Below are 19,424 nucleotides of genomic sequence, written 5' to 3' on the forward strand. Positions count from 1 at the left end.
TATGAAAGATGATGATCTTTTTTTAAAATTGAAAAAATTATCCTTATGACATTTTTTCTATCATGGAAAAGAAAGATTTATTGCTAGTGGATTAACACATGGGCATTGATGTGAAGTGTATTGTGAGATTATGTCGGTGTTTGAAGAGATTCTTGCCAACATAAAAGTTACACCATAAGTTTTTAACCAGATTTTAGACATGTGGAAATTATTGGAGTGGTTTAGCTTCAAGTGAAGTATATTTTTTCCTCGGTGGAGTGTGATAGTTTTTAAACTATAATTGTAGGTGAAGGCAATGTGAAAGTTCTTGAAGTGGTGTAACTTCAAGTGGCTATACTCTTTATGGTCGAGTATGATAATTTTTTTGAGTTATGATTGTTAGTGAGAACAGTGGAAGTTGATGTATTATTTTCAATTAAGATGGAGATTGTTGGTGTTAGTTGAAAATATATATGTTGTGGAAGACCTACATCGCTTAGTAAGTAAAGGAAGGGAAGTCTGAGGCTATATAATGCATTCAAGTTATGAGTATATTAAACCTGTTTTGATTTTTGTTCTGGAGCATTGGCGTTCGTTGGTGCTCCCGACTTTCTTGACTCTCAGACAAGTGGCATGAGATTCACGATTTCGTTAACAGTGATGTCTCGACTAATCATAACCCTCATCTTTGTTGCATCAAATGACTTGTAACCACCGGTAGAGTGATACCCTACAAGTATCATCACTCTCCCCTATCATTCAACTTCTTTTTAAGTTGTCCCGGAAGATGTCGATACGCTACGGAACCAAAAGCTCTCAAATGGTTCAAATTCGATTTGAATCCCGACCATGTTTCATCCGGTGTTACATTCTTAAGCTTCTTTATAGGACATATATTCAACAAATAGGCATATGTGGATACCACTTCTCCCCATAACTCTTTCGGCAAGCTCTTCCCTTTTTACATGCTTCTCACCATATTCATGATCGATCGGTTCTTCCTTCAAACAACACCATTTTTTATGGTGTATAAGGTGGTACTATCTCATGTATAATCCCTTCTTGATTACAAAACCTCTCAAAGTCTTTTGAGACATATTCGCCTCCACCATCTATTTTGAGCATTTTGAGTTAGTGACCATTTTTCGTCTCAACCATGGACTTGAAATTCTTAAACACTTCAAATACCTCATCATTTCTCTTGATTAGGTATGTCCATAGTTTTCTACCATGATCGTCGATACATGTGATAAAATATATGTTGCCACCAATGGAATCTACTTGCATCGGTCCACACACAATCGAATACACCACCTCAAGGTGATTCTTGGTTCTATAACCTTATGTTGTTCCACTTTCACACATTCTTCACAAATTCCATCTGGTATGTTGATCAATGACAGTCATGTTAGTGTTCCATTCTTTTGCAAGTCTTTGAGATCTCTAAAATTGAGATGCCCAAGATGATAGTTCCATATCCATTCTTCTATACTTACTGATGTAGCAATACATTTATGCTCCAAAACCTTAAGCTCAACCTTGAAGGTTCTATTGGCATCCATAAGTGCTTTAAGGACGAAATCTCCTTTTGCATCCATAACACGCAGCCCTTTGTTTTCCATGTGAATCTTATACTCCTTCTCAAGCAATTGGCTTATACTTAGAAGGTTACATTTTATTCATAGAATGTACAAATACATATTTGATCAATGAATGCCCACCATCCCCTCATATGATCAAAACATCATCGATCCCACCGACCGCTAGAGTGGTGTCATCCGTGAACTTTACTTAGTTCTTCATGGCATGACTGGTTTTAACGAACCAATCCTTCCTTCCCGTCATATAAGTATAACAACTGAGTCCAAGTACCATTTCTCGCTGCACTTAATTCCTTTCGTAACCATATCATGTAACCAGTAACAATATGTTGTTGCAGCACTTTCAGAATTGCAATTGCTATTGCCCCGTATCCTGCTGCTGATGCATTATCCTTTCGTGATCATGGCTAAGAGTGTATTCTCTTCATCATACTCTTTTCTTGCAACCTTGGCTTCATCTCCTTAAGGTTCCTTCTTATTCACATTGCACTCTCTTGCAAAATGATCAAACTTTTGACACTTGAAACATTTCTCTTTGCTTTTGTTAAACCTCTTATTTTCAAATCAAAAGTTGCCTTGACCACCGCTTTTTGCAGCTGCTCTCACCCATTTGACAAGTTGAATTCTTGGAATTTTGGGACTTTCTTCCACCAAAATTATGAAAATTATATTTACTCTTTATGGGTCATTTTCCTTTCGATCTCTTGTCCCTCTCGTCGAAGCGAGCTTGCAAAGTGATCTCCGCCCTTGCTTATCATAATTTCTCTCCTTCATCCTTTTTGTGGTTCCTTTTTTCTCATCATCGTTGTAACAACCCATATAATATATATCTAGAATAATATCAAACAAGTGTTAATTTTTGGCAGTGACGCAACATAAGAGCCTAATGACATCATTTATATACACATGAAAAAAGTAAAATACATATATGATACATGTGATACAATAGTGCCTAAAGATAAAAATTAAGATCTAAGTGCAATCTCTTGATTGCATACAATCCACAGTGGAAGATTACACTAATCAGAAATCCTCAAAACACCATCAGTTAGCTTCTCTTGCATATCACCTACAAATAACACCTGAAAAATAATAATAATATTGGGGTGAGATAATAATCTCAGTGAGTCCCCTTATCTTATGGGTCATCTCAGATCTACAAGGTTTTCTAATCGATTCCTAACTCAAGTCTTCATCTTTCGCTACTTGTGTATCACTCACACAACATAAATAAGACTTAAGTGTCTAAGGGATATTTGCAATGTATGGAAACATGTCACTTGAGTTCTCATAACTCAAACAATCACTATTCGGGAATGAAAACTATAATAAAAGGATGATTATCCCAAACTAATCACAAGGATCTAATCAATCATCCACCAGATATGGCCAACGACAGTACCCAACCTCCACCATGTAGAATACATTATCTACCGAATATGGCCATTGTTACTCCTAGCCTCCACTGTGTGGTGATAGCCAATCCATCAGATATGGTCAACGACGGTCCTAGGCTCCATTGAACGGATACACAATTCATCAGATATGGCCAACTATAGCTGTCAAAATGGGCTACCTGATCCTAAATGGGTTGGCCCTATCGAGCCTTGCACTTTTTAGGGTTGGGCCAAAAAAGCCTTGTTGTAATATGGGCTCAAAAATTACTACCCGAGCTCGGTCCTAGATGGGTTTCGGGCTACCCAACCCTAAACGGGCTTTTTTTCTCATAAAAAATTAAAATAAAACCCTCGTAATATTTATTATAAATTAAATTAAAAATTATATTATTTTAAACAAAATACATTTTTAAGTACTATATTATATTTTATAAATACTATATTGTGTTTTTAACTATAACACATGTCTAAATCGTAGAAAGTAATACTCGAATGTTTAACATAAGAGAAACTAATAAAATGCGAGGAAATAGTGTTGACTATGCTAATGTATAAAATTAAAAGAGAAACATTGAATATAATAGAGATAAAATTATTGAGGTGAGAAATAGTGTTGATTATAATTTTTTTTAAATTTAAAGCTATGCGGGCCTAACGGGCTACCCACAGACCATACGGGATAACCCTAATGGGTAACGGACTTTTTAGGGTCGAGCTAAAAAAACCCTGAAAAATATGGGCTATAATTTTAAGGCCCAAGCCTTATGATTTTTCAGGCTTGGCGGGCTAGCCCATTTTGAGAGCTCTATGGCCAACGGTACTCCTAGCCTCCACTGAATGGAATGCACTTAAGAGAGTTACAATTATTCATCAAATAAGAGATGATCATATACACCCATTCACAAGTTATTCCATATGTTCCATACAATGCATATTGATTCATAATCAAACGAATACTTACCCGCGATACACACCGAGGTACCATTGCGTTCAAGCATCACCGTATAATTTATTTCCTTAACCTATATTATTTTTCTAAGTTATTAATCAAGTCATACTCCTAAGGTTTCCTCACTAATCATCATATGCTTTTAATTATGTTATGCATACATACACAAACATCACAACCAACAATACATAAAAGGTATCAATAAATATGGTTCATAGCATTCATAAAACATACACAATATAATATTGCATGGTACAAGAATCATAGTCAGGCTATTACACAATCCATCTCAATCTATCTTATTCCACTTTCACGCCATAAGACAAACGTCCATCTAATCATACTATGGTGGGAATAACCACATTATAAGGGAAATCATAGTTAAATAACTCATAGAGACTTCTCTCTATGTCATAGTAATCAACACTATTTTCCTAACACATTCGTTCTCGTAACAATCGAAATTATCATTCCCGTTTTATGGTGGAAACAGGGAAACAAAGTATTTACATTCACTTCAATTTCGTCATACCATACATGATAGTTTATCAACGCTATCATGTCAATCATTGGCATAAAATCATGTTTCTACTTCACTATCAAATAAAGCATTGAAATATATTTCCAACACGTTCGACCGCGCGTTAATCGGTGTTACGGTTCTCGAGTTATGGTGAAGATAAGAACCAAACACTTTTCTCAATGTTGTCAAGTTGGCTTAGCGAGCCCTAGTGAATTGGTAGCAAACAAACCAGACAAATATGTTGTTTCACCACTGTTATGCTCGCTTAGTGAGCTCTAGAGAATGTAGCAGAACCAGAATAGTATCAGGACACATTTGGATGGAAAAAAACACCAAACAACCAACAATCATCGTCCTAATGCATCAAATGACCCAAAACAACATGGTTTATCACAAATACGCATACAACAACAAAATAAGCATGCATCAAGATCAATTTCACACAAAAACCTAATTCCTCAAAACATGCATTTTCCCCACCAAAGCTAAATCTATCTAGGAATCCACCTTGCTTGGTGAAGAAGATGAAGAAAATGAGATGAAATGATGATGATGATGATGATGATGATGCTCCATGGTTCCTTCTTCTTCTTCCCTTCTTTTTCTTCTCTTCTTTTCTCTCTTTTCTCTTTACTGGTTTTCTCTTTCTTTCTTCTTCTTATCCTTTTCTTTTCTTTCTTCTTATCTACCACCACATACATATATAATATAATATAGAAATGAGAGAAGATATTTTAATTGAGATTTATCTTCTAGTACTAATTATTAATGTTACCAAAATGTCCTATATTGTATTAATTAATAATGGTCAATCTCTTTGAGTAATAATTAATCTCTTATGAGTCCACTGGTTACTCTACTTGTCCCAACTGACAACATTTAGAGCATATAAGAGCTCAAATTGTTCCAACTGACAAGATATAGAGTACATATGAAATCAATTGGTCTCAACTGACAACCAATTGAGTATTTAAGGGAATATGGGATATTGGACTCTCTCCCTAAATTGAAATTCACCCCCGAATTTCCACCACTCACAAAATAAACACTTCTTGCATCATTGTCCCAGGTTAACACTTGACTTTACTTCAGTTCAATCCTCTGACATACTCAATATTCCAACTTGTCTTTATTGGAAAATTTCCTTCTTTCACAAACTCTCGAAACTTCCCAATCTTAATCATATTCTCATTCCAAAGTTTGATTAACTTCTAACCTTACTCCTATTTAATTCATCTGACATACCACGCTGAATCACCTGATCACAACTCCCTCCAAAAACCACTACTTCCTTTCCTTGATTTGGATAATCAATACTTATTAAATCTTCATGATATAACTTATTGATTCCTTGACTACATGCAATACTGACGACTCTTCTCTTATAAATTCTTCAGTAAGTGTGACAACTTTATAATCCATCTATTGATATCCTTATAAACTTCACTTGACCTGATACTATATACTGCAAGCGTCTGTATCTGACGCTTCACTTCTCTCGTACTACTCCAAAAAGATAACACCCTTAGCACGAGATTATCTTACTTCCATCCCTACGAGTAACTATATCTCTGATCATCTATAAACTTGATTGAGCTATTTCATTCATCACCTAACATTGTGCTACTCTGATTCCAACAGTGGAATATTTGGGATTCTTATACACTACTGGTTAGCTAACAATCTTCATATAAAATCACACTTATCCCCCAGAGTGCCCACCACCCAAAACAATACTAGAACCTTATCGTCGTTTACCGGTAGAGCACTTCTCTTGCTAACATTAGATGTAGAATTAGAAGCAAAACTTGTTAAAATATAGATACACAGGAGTCACAATACATCCTAAGTCCTTTATAGAGTTTCTAACCAATCACGGTTTTTGATGACATGAAATTCAAACCAATAACAAAATAACACCATTTTTGTACCCCAAAATTTACCCTCTTCTTTTCAACTATTTGGCTTATGTCTTATCACAATATACATTCATGCATATTATTGGTTCTATGGTTATGGGATCGAGGCATCTCTCTTGTGACCTTCTTCAAGATTTAGAAGGAAGAAAAGTGACAATCAATACAAGGAAGGTGGGATAACCTAAACTTCATAATCACCCAAGCTACAAGGGGTTTCTTATGCCCTAGGACATCTCAAATGGTCCATCACCTCATCAGTTGATTGAGAATTACAAGATATTGGAAGTTGATCACACTTCTTTGTCTCTTGGTCCTTGAGCTAGTGTGCCATGAAATTTTTGGATCATATTCATCATGTTATTGTGCAATACATCTTTGCTCATAAGTTTCCCCATTTTCCCTAGGAGAATCAAGGTTATGAGGTGGTACACTCATCTCCTATCCTTTTTTACGGAAATTAAGGTTTGTGATAAAATCAGTTTATTTCTGATTTTTTTAGCAATACTTTATTTCATGGTATTCTATATGCCCCTAAGCATCTGTGTTTAGAAATTTGGCCATCAATTTTATTCAAAATAAGTTTAATTGCTCAGATGACCAATGGTTTGATTCAATTAGGGAAAAGTCAACTGAGCAGATTAAAAAGTTAACTCTTGATTTCTTTGGTCAAAATTGTATTCCACAAGTCAAATATGGTCCATGGTTGAGATTTGATCAATAAAAGTCAAGAGATTCATCAAAAATCAAGAACTATGGAAAGTTACCTAAATTGGAAATTAAGGTTTTGGAAACTTGCTATTTTTGGCAAGTTTGGTGTTAGTGAGCAGCTACCTTCATGGACAATGTTCTCTATGATCAATAATCCAAACCAAATTGACCTTAAAATGAAATTTGTTCTCCTTTCTCCAAGCTTTAAGGAGGTACCAATATTGAAGCATTTGAATCATCATGGCTCAATATATGGTTATTGAAAGTTACATGTTTCAAATTTATTCAATTGTCCCAATACTTAGAAAGTTTCTAAGTATCCCAAGTCAGGACTCCCAAGTATGTTCATGGCAGTTTTAAGGGATGTTAGGGACTTCTTATCAAGTTGTTTCCAACATGAAAATTATAGTGGCAAGTCCCCTCTTTCCTTTGGTTCTAGGAACACCTCAATTGGTTGGCCATAACTCAAGATACCATCCTCTAAAGTCACGACCTTGGATTGTTGATTTGGGATTTTACTTAGTGAAAAAATTTCTAAGTATTTGATCATCTCAAGCAACCCACTTCATGTCCAATTTTCATAAGGTTTCAAGTTCCATTTGGATCTGACCTCAACATAAGAGTTGTAGAGCATAATCTCCTCTCCGCTTTTGCTTCAAAAAATTTCCTATTTGGTAGCTTAAGGAACAAGTTGTGAACATGGAAAGTTAGGACCTCAGGATGGCCTATAATTGATACTTTGACATGAAATTTCAAGCAACCATTTCCGTGTCCATTTTTGAAGGAGCTCAAGGTTTTGTTTCAAATTTCCTCTAACATTAAACATGTTCCCCTCATTCCCCTATTTCCAAAATGCTCTAATTCACCCCATTTGGCCAATAGGCCATGGAGTTATATTGGCTTAAAGATGACTGATATTTAATCTCCATTATCACACTTGCTTGTTGGATTTACGCATGATGTTTCCTTTGCTCACAACATGATTTGTTCCACACGACCAACACACCATTCCTTGCCTTGTATAGACCAACAACACACATATTGTGTGCATGCATATCATATCCATATTTGGACAAAAGAGGAAATGTTTTTGTTGGTCTCTTTTTCTATCTCCACTGCCTCCAAGTCACACAATCCCGAGGCCTCTGACTCCACCTCAGGCTCCCTAAAACGACATAAAGTATACACTATTTGCATCCAAAATGCAGCCTTGCATGTCGCTCTTCAAACTTTGCCCAAACTACCAAACTTTCCCTCCAACGGTTCTTTCCCCTTTCAAAACATCTCACCTCATCACAAGCATCATATATAAGCTATCATTAACCTAATTTCAAGGGGAGGGAGGTCACTGAAGAGAGAGAACTTGAAGCCTGCAGCATTGAAGCTTGAGGATTTTTCTTCATTTTTGAGCTCGATTTCACCATTCACTCAGCTTCATCTTTATTTCCAGAAGAGCACCAAGCTTCACTGGAAGGGTTTCTAAAGCTTCATCAGGCTCAAGAAGCAGTGGATCTTCTCCACTAGGTAAATCTTTTTCCACCCCACCTCTTTTATTTTTGAGATGCATATGCCATAAACTACTTGAGATTGATGTATGAAGTTGATTCATCATGTTGATTTTGTTTGTTTACTTGAATATGAGATATCTGAGCTTGCTGAAATTTCCTGAAACAGTGTGTTTTACCTAACTTTTGCACCACTTTTCTCCATGTTCAATCCATATTTTTAAGTTTTGCTTGATGTGATGTTGTTTTACTCCAAGAGGCATGCGTTTTTGTTTTTAATTTCATGACGCATTGTGGATGGAGTTGTGTGATTGAGAAGTTTGCATGTTATGGTCGAGATTATGGTTCATGTTTGCAGGAGCAGAGGTTGGAGACGAGTGTTGGCAGGCTATAATTGGCTGGACATTTTTGTCTTTTTGTGACTTAAGTGAGGGCATGACCGGTTGATGCCGCGTTACATGAATTTTTGTTCATTTTATTTTATTTTTTAATGTCACATTTTTTTAATTAGAGTTTTAAGGGGTTTGGACCATGGGCTTGGCGCGTTTACTCTTTCCACCCTCAACATTTGAAGCCCATTTGTATTTTAACTATTTCCTAGTTCATTTCCAACTTTTTAATACACCCCTTTTCCATTTCCACCTATTTATATTATTTCGTTTCATTTAATTTTATTTAAAATACTTCTCTTAGTCCAAAAATTCCCAATTAATTCATAGTTGGCATTTTGATTATTATTTAATTTCCCGTATTTTTTTTTATTTTAATATTTATTTTAATTATTGTATCTAATTAGGTTTAATTAATTTAATTTGTTTGTTAGGGTTTGATTATTGATCTTCCCATTTGATTTGTTATCCAATATTTTATACACATTTAGACACATGAATATAGGTCATTTGGGTTTTCATTTGACATGTAAGTTTCTAAATTTAGATTTTTTTAAACTTATTTTTGAAGATGGTTTGGTTTGATCAACTAGTGGTGCATTATTTGAATGTGGATTTTGTTTGAGCACCCTTTGCACATAACTTTGAGTATATCTTTGGGACTCTTTGAACTTATGATTTCATCTTGCTATGCCTAATTTTTTATAATTTTCCTATGTTCCTATCTATTTTTCTTAAGTTATTCAAGGCATACTTGTTTCTTTGAGATACCTTTTACATTTAATAGATTATTTTAGAATGCACTTGTGAATCCATTGGGGATCTATTTCTCATTCTCTCTTGAACTTATCATTATCATTTAGGAGTCCTAAATTCACCCATGAGAACCATTTTGGGCATCTCCATTTGATGTTTCCTTGCTTGCTTGCCTTAAGTACTTCTTGCTTGCTTTTTGAGACCATAGTTGGATTTTTGTTTTGTGCATTATACTATTGAATACTATGAGTCCAATGGATTTTATTTCCTCTTGCCTACACTTATGTTTTCCTTTATCTTTATTTCCTCTTGCCCACACTTATGTTTTCCTTGATCTTGGTAACCTTATACCTTTCCCTTATGATTATTTTAATGATATTCCATTGTCATTCTTCATGATGACACATTAAGGGCTGCATGTTTCTTTTCTTGACCTAGTTTTGAGTTTAGAAGATGGTGAAGCTCATAGGAGTTTGGGATCCATTTTTGTATGGTTTGATGTTATTATCATTTCATATTTAATGTTTCAACTTCATTTTGCATTGGTCATTTGCTTTGATTGTGCAAAGGATTCCTTACTTGGATGATGACCATCATTTGACTTTTTAGTTATGCTTGAACTTTGAGTTTACTTGCTTGTGGGTTCCTCTTGAGGTTTGGAGGTTGTATTTGATGCTTTGAAGAGGATATTGTTAGTGTCCCATGATCCATAAGCATCCCTCTTTTAATCTTGGTTTATCTTATTGAATGTTGATAAAGGATTCCTTTTCTAGGATGATATCTTCACTTGCTTATCAAGTTACTTAGCCTTGATATATGTGTGAAGATTTGGTGACTTCTCTTGTTACTATTAGACCTCATCTTGAGTTAAATTATTGTATAAGTCACAACATCCCTTGATGTTATGTGTGTACCTTCATTGTTTGATTACTTGTTGCTTAAGTTTCTTTGTTGTGTGATTATTTGCTTGTCTTTTGGCCTATTTTAGAGCATAGCTTGTGTGATTCATCCATGATACTTGAGTAACTTGTATGTGGAGCCTAATATTTTATACACTTATGACTTGTGTGGTTTTATACCATTTCCCCGTGATTCTACTTCATCTATGCTTGCTTGAAGTGCACTTACATTTAGGAGCATGCCTAGGGTTTGGTTTTGATCATTATTTACCTCAACCTTTGAGTATGCTTTGATATGATTCCTTTGTGATGTTTTGAGTTTTCTTGTATGTTTATAAACTTTTTCTTTACTTTTGATCTCATTCACTTACTATGCCCTTTTCCATGTCTAATTGTTCACACACTTGTGATCATTTCCCTTTACAACTTTGAATGATGCTTGTGCACTTCGGTGTTTGTACCATGGGTTCAATGTTTGCCTGAACTTCTTCTTTATCTGGGGACTTTAGTTATTTGAATAAAATATCTTTATGTTTGTTTTAATGTGATTTTTCTGGTCATTTTGGTTTGATAACTTATTGATTTCTTTAGTTATATTCACAACCTATTTTGAGCATTGTCTTCCTCTTTCATGACTAGTTTGAATGAGATGTTGCCATTTGTTAACATGTGACCATTTGGTGATAAGTTGTGATTTCCTAAAACATGTTTAGACTTGATAATTCACCTCTATCTATTACTTGTGTCTTGTACTTTCATTTTCTCTTCCATGACCTGATATGGATTTCTATTACTTTATCCCTCCTCCATGACCTAATATGGATTGATATTACTTTATATTTGTTCCATGACTTGATATGGATTACTTTGTTTATCTTTAATCACTTCTTCCATGACTTGATATGGATTACTATTGTTTATCTCCTATCTATTCTTCCATGACTTGATATGGTATTGCTTTTTTTTTTCTTTTCCTCCATGACTTGATATGGATTACTTTGTTATTGCCTTTCTTTCCTCCCATGACTTGATATGGTATTGCATTGTGTTCTGCATGACTTGATATGCCATGGTTTATCTTTTATCTATGCTTCCATGACTTGATATGGACTTGTCCTCTTCTTTCATCTCTTTTTCTAGTGTGGATAGCATGTTCCCCGTAGTATTTCTTTAGTTCATTCTTGGTTAAAACTGAATTAAAATAGATCTTAGGTTTGTTAACCAAGCATTACGACATTAGGTAGACCCCTTGATCTTTAACCATAGGTGAATCTTTGCATTCTAATTTAAGTAGATACCCCTCTTTTATCCTAACTTTAGGACCACTATTGCGTGCCAACATTAGGACTCTCTCTCTAGAATTCCCTTAGATTTTTCTTTCCTTTTGTGCATTCATTCTAAAACAAAAACCCATTTTCTTAATCAAAATCCAAAAAAACATGCTAATGTTACTTGAATTCTTTCAACAATAAGAGAGAAGTGCTCAGATACCACCTACCTTGGGTGGATCATTTGATGTATTCTTTCAAAAAAATACTCAACCAATAAAACTTCTTTTTCCGCTTGGCTTTTTCTTATGAAAATTTTCAATAAGGGTGGTTACCCATAAAAAGCACTAGCAAACCAATTTTTTTAGAAGAACTATGGTGCTCTGATTCTTTACTGATACGAAGGCATTGGGTTGCAAAACCTAAGCGAGTGCAATAATAAAAACTTTCCTTTTATTTGTAATTCGATCTTTTTACATGCATTCCCTTGTAGTCAGTAAGTTTTTAAAATATACACACCCTTTTGATTAGAACAACAAGAGTGGATCATGTAGAGTACTACAGATGTGAGGGATGTTAATATCTCCCCCTACGTATTTTGGTTGCGAGATCATTAGATCCATCCTTCTGTAGGTTTACTCAGTGTTTCCTTTCTCTCTCTTAGGATAAATAACATTGGCGGCGACTCTGTTTTGTGTGCGCGTTTCTTCGAGATGCGACAACCATCAAAGAACTTCAAGTCATCAACGAGACAACACTTCCAAAGAACCCTAACCAATCTCGGACGCAATTTTGAATTTCCATACTACTCACAAAGTCACACATATGGAGATAACATTGCACTTCATATCTAAAATCATTCATCTAAAACCTCCTGCTCCATCTCCCATGGTTCTAGCTCATGCTCTCACTCATAGAGAGTTTGGGTTACATGCTTAACTTTAGGAATATCTGATCCCGCTCCTTTTTGGAATCACAACTCACAAATCCTTTCAATAGGGTAAAGCATCACTACACACATCAGGTACCACTCTCACGGGGTCTACATCTGAGGCCATGAATCTACGAGAATTAACCAAGCCATATTCTGACTAACCACTTTACACCTTACTAACACATATGCAAGATATTGAACTGACCTCCTCAAGATCACCACTCAATAAGTCTCTTTTAGCTTCACTCCTCATGATTCTCATTAGTCATAACAGTGATACTCCTAAGTCTTACTCACAGTGAGTATGGTTCACTAGGGTGGTTCCCAAAACGTCTAACTTCTTTGACATCTCTATAGATGGTCAATTACGCAATACACCTTTAAATTTTCCAACTTAAAAACTATCAACTTTGCTTTTCATAACTTGCAACTCATATCTTAACTCTCACATCTACCATGACCCACACAACTGAAAGTTTGTATTCACTTAGTTCTAACAAGGCATGAACATCATATTCTGGGATCAACTAATCCAAACACTACTTAGTAAGATAAACAACAACCCGACTTTTAACAAGTCACTCCTACTCTTGTCAACCATATAATATACACTCAAGATGAACCTTGACATCACCGAATACTTATTGACTTGTATTATCTTCCAAACCAATATCCATTGAACACTTCACCACACATAAGCCACTTATCTAAATGATTCGTAACCGACAACTCTTATCAACTACCTGTAAGATCACCCGATATAATCCATTCCATAATTCACACTTTGTCTCGTACTCAATCTTGGTTTGTATTTCATTGCTTACCACCGACTCAACTTCTCAGAATAAGGTAATCAATCACACACACTTGTGCCCATAATGTTACTATCATATGCTTCTCTTAATACCAAGGTTTAACTTTCTCCACTTCACCTCTTACTCTAAAAATAATTGTGCGTGAACAATCATCAACACGCTCTTATCTTGACCTTAATGAAATCTTAACAACTTCATTATGTATGTGTCCGGAATGCATCACAACTCTGCGTTTACTTATCTTCTCAGAAAATTCCATTAACTCCCATTACAGAACCATTCTACTAGAATTCCTTAAATCCAAATTACATGTTCTCTTCCTCACACAGATCTCCTTCAACCAATCCCTACATAGCTTCTGTTATTATATAATGTTTATTCTCTCTCGATCCAAGTCTCTTTAAGCTAATCCTTGGGCCACTCAATATTTCCATAACGTATCCTTACTAACACTGAATCTCTGACGAACTATCTTAAACCTGACCTCCCTTTTAAGACTGGATATACTTGGTTTATCTTCTACCTTTCACTTAGTGCATACCTATTTCACTTGGAAGAGGCAGTCATGTCCTCAAGTCTTTTCTTATACTTTTCCACTACCTTACACCCTTACAAATATGTTGAACATCCCTACCTCTCAAGCTCTCAACAACTTGGAAGGTACCATTCTGAACATATTCCTTGAAAGTACTCTCGTTCTTCTAAGATACTCTAGTGACCTTAAAAGCTGAAACACCGATACACAACCTCACTTTCAGGCCTTATGTCATATATGCAATAAAACCATCCTTCCTCATTCACTGTATGGGATTACCTATAGCATTTATTCCATACCAGTGGGTCAATCTTGTTTTACTAGTAAACTCACATATTTATCAACTTCCACAAACCCACTGATAGAATCTTTAACCTTCTGACTCCTTTAACTCTACAGGGTTGCTCAACCCATGTGCCACCCTGCACCTCCACATTACTAGAATCACAATTCCTACTAAGACTCCAACTGATCCTACTTACCACGCACATAAAATTAGGTTGATCAAGTCCAATACTATATAACTTGACATTAAGAATCATGTTGGAAAAACGCATATATAAGACAGGAATATATTTACTTATGATGTTTCAGCGCTAGGTCGAGAATCAACCTGCTATGATACCAACTGTAACAACCCTTATAATATATATCCAGAATAATATCATACAAGTGTTAATTTTTGGTACTAACACAACATAAGAGCCTAATGGCATCATTTATATACACTTGACCAAACTAAAATACATATATGGTACATGTTATACAATAATATCTAAAGATGAAAACTAAAATCTAAGTGCGGTTTCTTCATTGCACATAATCCACATCGGAAGATTACACCAACATGAAATCCTCGAAACACCATCAGTCAGTTTCTCTTGCATATCACCTGCAAGTAAAACTTGAAAAATAACAACAATATTGAGGAGAGATGATTATCTCACTGAGTTCCCCTATCATATGGGTCCTCTTGACTCTACAGGTTTTTCTAATCAATTCCTAACTCAAGTCTTCATCTTTCGTTACTTGTATATCACTCACACAACATAAATAAGACTTAAGTGTCTAAGGGATATTCACAATGTATGGAAACATGTCATTTGAGTTCTCATAACTTAAACAATCACTATTAGGTAATACAAATTATAATACAAGGGTGATTCACCCAAACCTATCATAAGGATCTAATCAATCATCCACGAGATATGGCTAAGGCAGTACTAGGTCTCCACCATGTAGAATACAATATCTACTGGATATGGCAAACGGTACTCCTAACGTCCAATGTATGGTGATAGCCAGACCATTAGATGTGGCCAATAACAGTCCTAGCCTCCATTGAGCGGATACACAATCCATTAGATATGACCAACGGTACTCCTATCCTCAACTGAATGAAATGCACTCAATAGAGTTACAATTATTCATCAAATACCAGGTGATCATATCCATCCATTAACAAGTTATTCCACATGTTCCATACAATACATATTGATTCATAATCAGACGAATACTTACCCATGATACACACTAAGGTACCATTACGTTTGAGCATCATCGCATAATTTATTTATTTAACCTATATTATCTTTCTAAGTTATTAATCAAGTCATACTCCTAAGGTTTCCTCACTCATCATCATATGCTTTTAATCATGTTATGCATACATACACAAATATCACAACCAACAATACATAAAAGGCATCATAATATGGTTCATAGCATTCATAAATCACACACAAGGTAATATAACATGGTACAAGAATCATAGTCAAGCTATTACACAATCCATCTCAATCTATCTTATTCCACTTTCACTTCATAAGGCAAACATCCATTTGATCATACTATGGTGGGAATAACCAGATTAAAAGAGAAATCATAGTGGAATACCTCATAGAGACTTCTATCCATGTCATAGTACTCAACATTAGCTTCCTAATGCATCGGTTGTTGTAACAATGAGAACTATCACTCCTGTTTTTTGGTGGAAACAGGGAAACAATGTATTTACATTCACTTCAATTTCATCATACCATACATGGTTGTTTATCAACACTATCCTATTAATCATTGGCATAAAATAAAGCATTTAAAGAACTTTCCAATGCATTTAATCGCGTGTTAATCGGAGTTACAATTCTCGAGTTATGGTGAAAATAAGAATCAAGCATTTTTTTCTCAATACTATCAAGTTCGCTTAGCAAGCCCTAGCGAACTGGCAGCGAACAAACCAGTAAAATCTGTTGTTTCACTACGGGTATGCTCACTTAGCGAGCTCTGGAAAATGTAGCAGAACCAGAACAGTAATAGGACACATTTGGATGAAAAAAAACACCAAAAAACCAATAATCATCATCCTAATGCATCAAATGACCCAAAACAACATGGTTTATCACAAATAGGCATACAATAAGAAGATAATCATGCATCTAGATTAATTTCACACAAAAACCTAATTTCCTAAAACATGCATTTTTCCCACCAAAACTAAATCTACCTTGCTTGGTGAAGAAGATGAAGAAAATGAGATGAAATGATGATGATGATGATAGTTCATGGTTCCTTCTTCCTCTTCCCTTCTTTCTCTTCCTCTTTTCTCTTCTATTCTTTTCTCTTTTCCTTTTCTCTCTTTTCTCTTTACTGGTTTTCTCTTTCTTTCTTCTTCTTATCCTTTTCTTTTCTTTCTTCTTATCCACCACCACATAGATATATAATATAATATATAAATGAGAGAAGATATTTTAATTGAGATTTATCTTCTAGTACCAATTATTAAAGTTACCAAAATGTCATCTCTTGTATTAATTAATAATGTTCAATCTCTTTGAGTAAGAATTGATATCTTATGAGTCCACTAGTTAATTTATTTGTTCCAACTGACAACATTTAGAGCACATAGGAGCTCAAATTGTTCCAACTGACAAGAGTTAGAGTAGATAGGAACTTAGTTGGTCTGAATTGACAACCAATTGAGTATTTAAGGGAATATGAGATATTATAGTCGCAAGATCCTTTGATTCCTCAGTTGCCACAACTACATTGTCAAATCTTGGTGTTAAAGAATACAAGATTTTCGCGACAACATACTACTCGGTGATTGTTCCTCCGCATGTCTTCACTTGATTCACCAACCGAGTGATCTTCATTGTGAAATCGTTGATTGTCTTCTTTTCTTACATTTGAATCAATTCAAGTTGATGCTTGTGAGTTTGTAACCTCGTCACTTTCGCCTTATCAGCCCCTACATAGGTCTTCTCTAAGATCTCTCACACTTGCTTTGACGATTCACAATCATCAATTTTCTCAAAGTTGTCACCATCCACACATTGATGGATAAAAAATAACGTCCTGAAATCTTTCTTCTTATCTTCCTTATGCATTGCTTATCGTGTAAGTGTGTCACCTTCGACAAGAAGATTCACCCCGTTCTTGATCACTTCAAGAACATCTTAGTAACCAAGCAACACTTTCATTTGCTTGCACCATTTGTCTTAATTCTTCGCATAAAGGATAAGTAGGTTTACATAGATTCTTTCATTGGAAACATAATTAATGTTGCACACTAGGTGTTTGTGGATCATAATCAAGCTCTTGATTCCAAATGTTTGAACTTTGGACCATAAAATTGGTGAACAATGGTGGAGAAAATTGAAATGTGGAGAGAGAGAGAGGGTGGGAGAGAGAGAGGGTGACAATGATAATTTGCATTACTTTGGATGAGAATGCGTCCAACACATTTATACAAGTGTAACAAACTCATTGGGATCCAAAACAAACAATTACATAATAGAAAATTAACAAAACTCAGGCCTATAATCGGTTACATCATTTGATTAACTAGTTATAGTTGATATTATAAAACTAAAATCTTCAGTAGTAATCGGTTAACCTCAAATGTTAACCAATTACAACTTCGAGATTTCGCTTTTTCTATTAGTTTAAAAGTGAAAATATCTTTCCTGTATTCGATTACACCCTGTATTAACGAGTTATCGCACTTAAATAATTACTCCAAACACTTTTAACAATTTCTTAGAAGCCATACGTTCTAAATGGTAGTTAGCCCAATTAAGAGTCTTCCTTTTTGCAATTTTTCTCCTAGGAATGACATAGAAAAAATAACTAACTCTAATTAAGAAGTGATATTTATTCAGTTTCAGTGTGGCATCTGCTTTATCTTCAAATAGTGTGGCATCTGCATGATCTACAACTTCAGACACTTATCATAAAGGTGTGGGCCTCCATAGTTACAGTTAAAGGAAATAATTACAAATTTAATTAGTGGGGTCAATATATATATTTTTAACAAAAAAATTCTCGTTCCTTATCGACAAAGGCTTCTATTGCCATCAAACTTTATCTTCTTCTACACATTTATTTCAAGAAAACTATATCAAACTAAATATCCCCTACAGAATCATGTATATCGTTAGTATCACATTATTGAACTATATAACAATCATTGAAAATTATCCTTAAAATTTTCAAAGCATGCATTATTATTTGATATTAAAAACCCAGTGACAATTATTTAAAAGACTTGATATAATTATTTAAGTGGGAAATGAGTAGAACAATTAATTTTTCAATTATATTCAATTGGAATTGATGTAGCAACCAATTACCTACAAGCAAAGCTACAATAGTTTGCACTTTTTCATAAACTAAAGCTCTCAAATACTGTCACTATCAATTAGGAAGTTAGTTATAATAAGTGATCTAAGTGAGTCCAACTTGGACCCATATTTATTAATTATGGTTGATGGTTAGTAGTACAATATTATTGACTCTATCAGTAACTCTTTCCATAGAAATGATTATCAACCACAATATCTTAGAGTAGTAATATTAATTAATGAGTTAATAGGTAAATCTGACCTTTAAAATTGTAGAGCATATTCAAAGTTAACAACAAATCATTAAAATAATAATTTTTTTATAAGGACTAAGTTAAAATAAAATAAAATTAATGACTATAATTGCCAATTTACAAAATATAAGGACAATTTTGATGATCAACTTGCTTATTCACTTAATAATAATTAAATTAATATGGGTGAAAATAGGTTGATTAATATAGGCTTATAGGTTGATTAATATAGACTTTGCTAATTTGATTAGGGTCTGTTTGTTTTGCCTTTTTAAAATATGATTTTTATAGTATTGCATATTTTATTTACAAAGAAACTCTTCGTAAAAGTTTCAAATAAAAATTTAATTTGATAGTTATTTTTAAAATAT

The sequence above is a fragment of the Lathyrus oleraceus genome, chromosome 6 (assembly GCF_024323335.1).
Source record: "Lathyrus oleraceus cultivar Zhongwan6 chromosome 6, CAAS_Psat_ZW6_1.0, whole genome shotgun sequence".
Classification (NCBI taxonomy): Eukaryota; Viridiplantae; Streptophyta; class Magnoliopsida; order Fabales; family Fabaceae; genus Lathyrus; species Lathyrus oleraceus.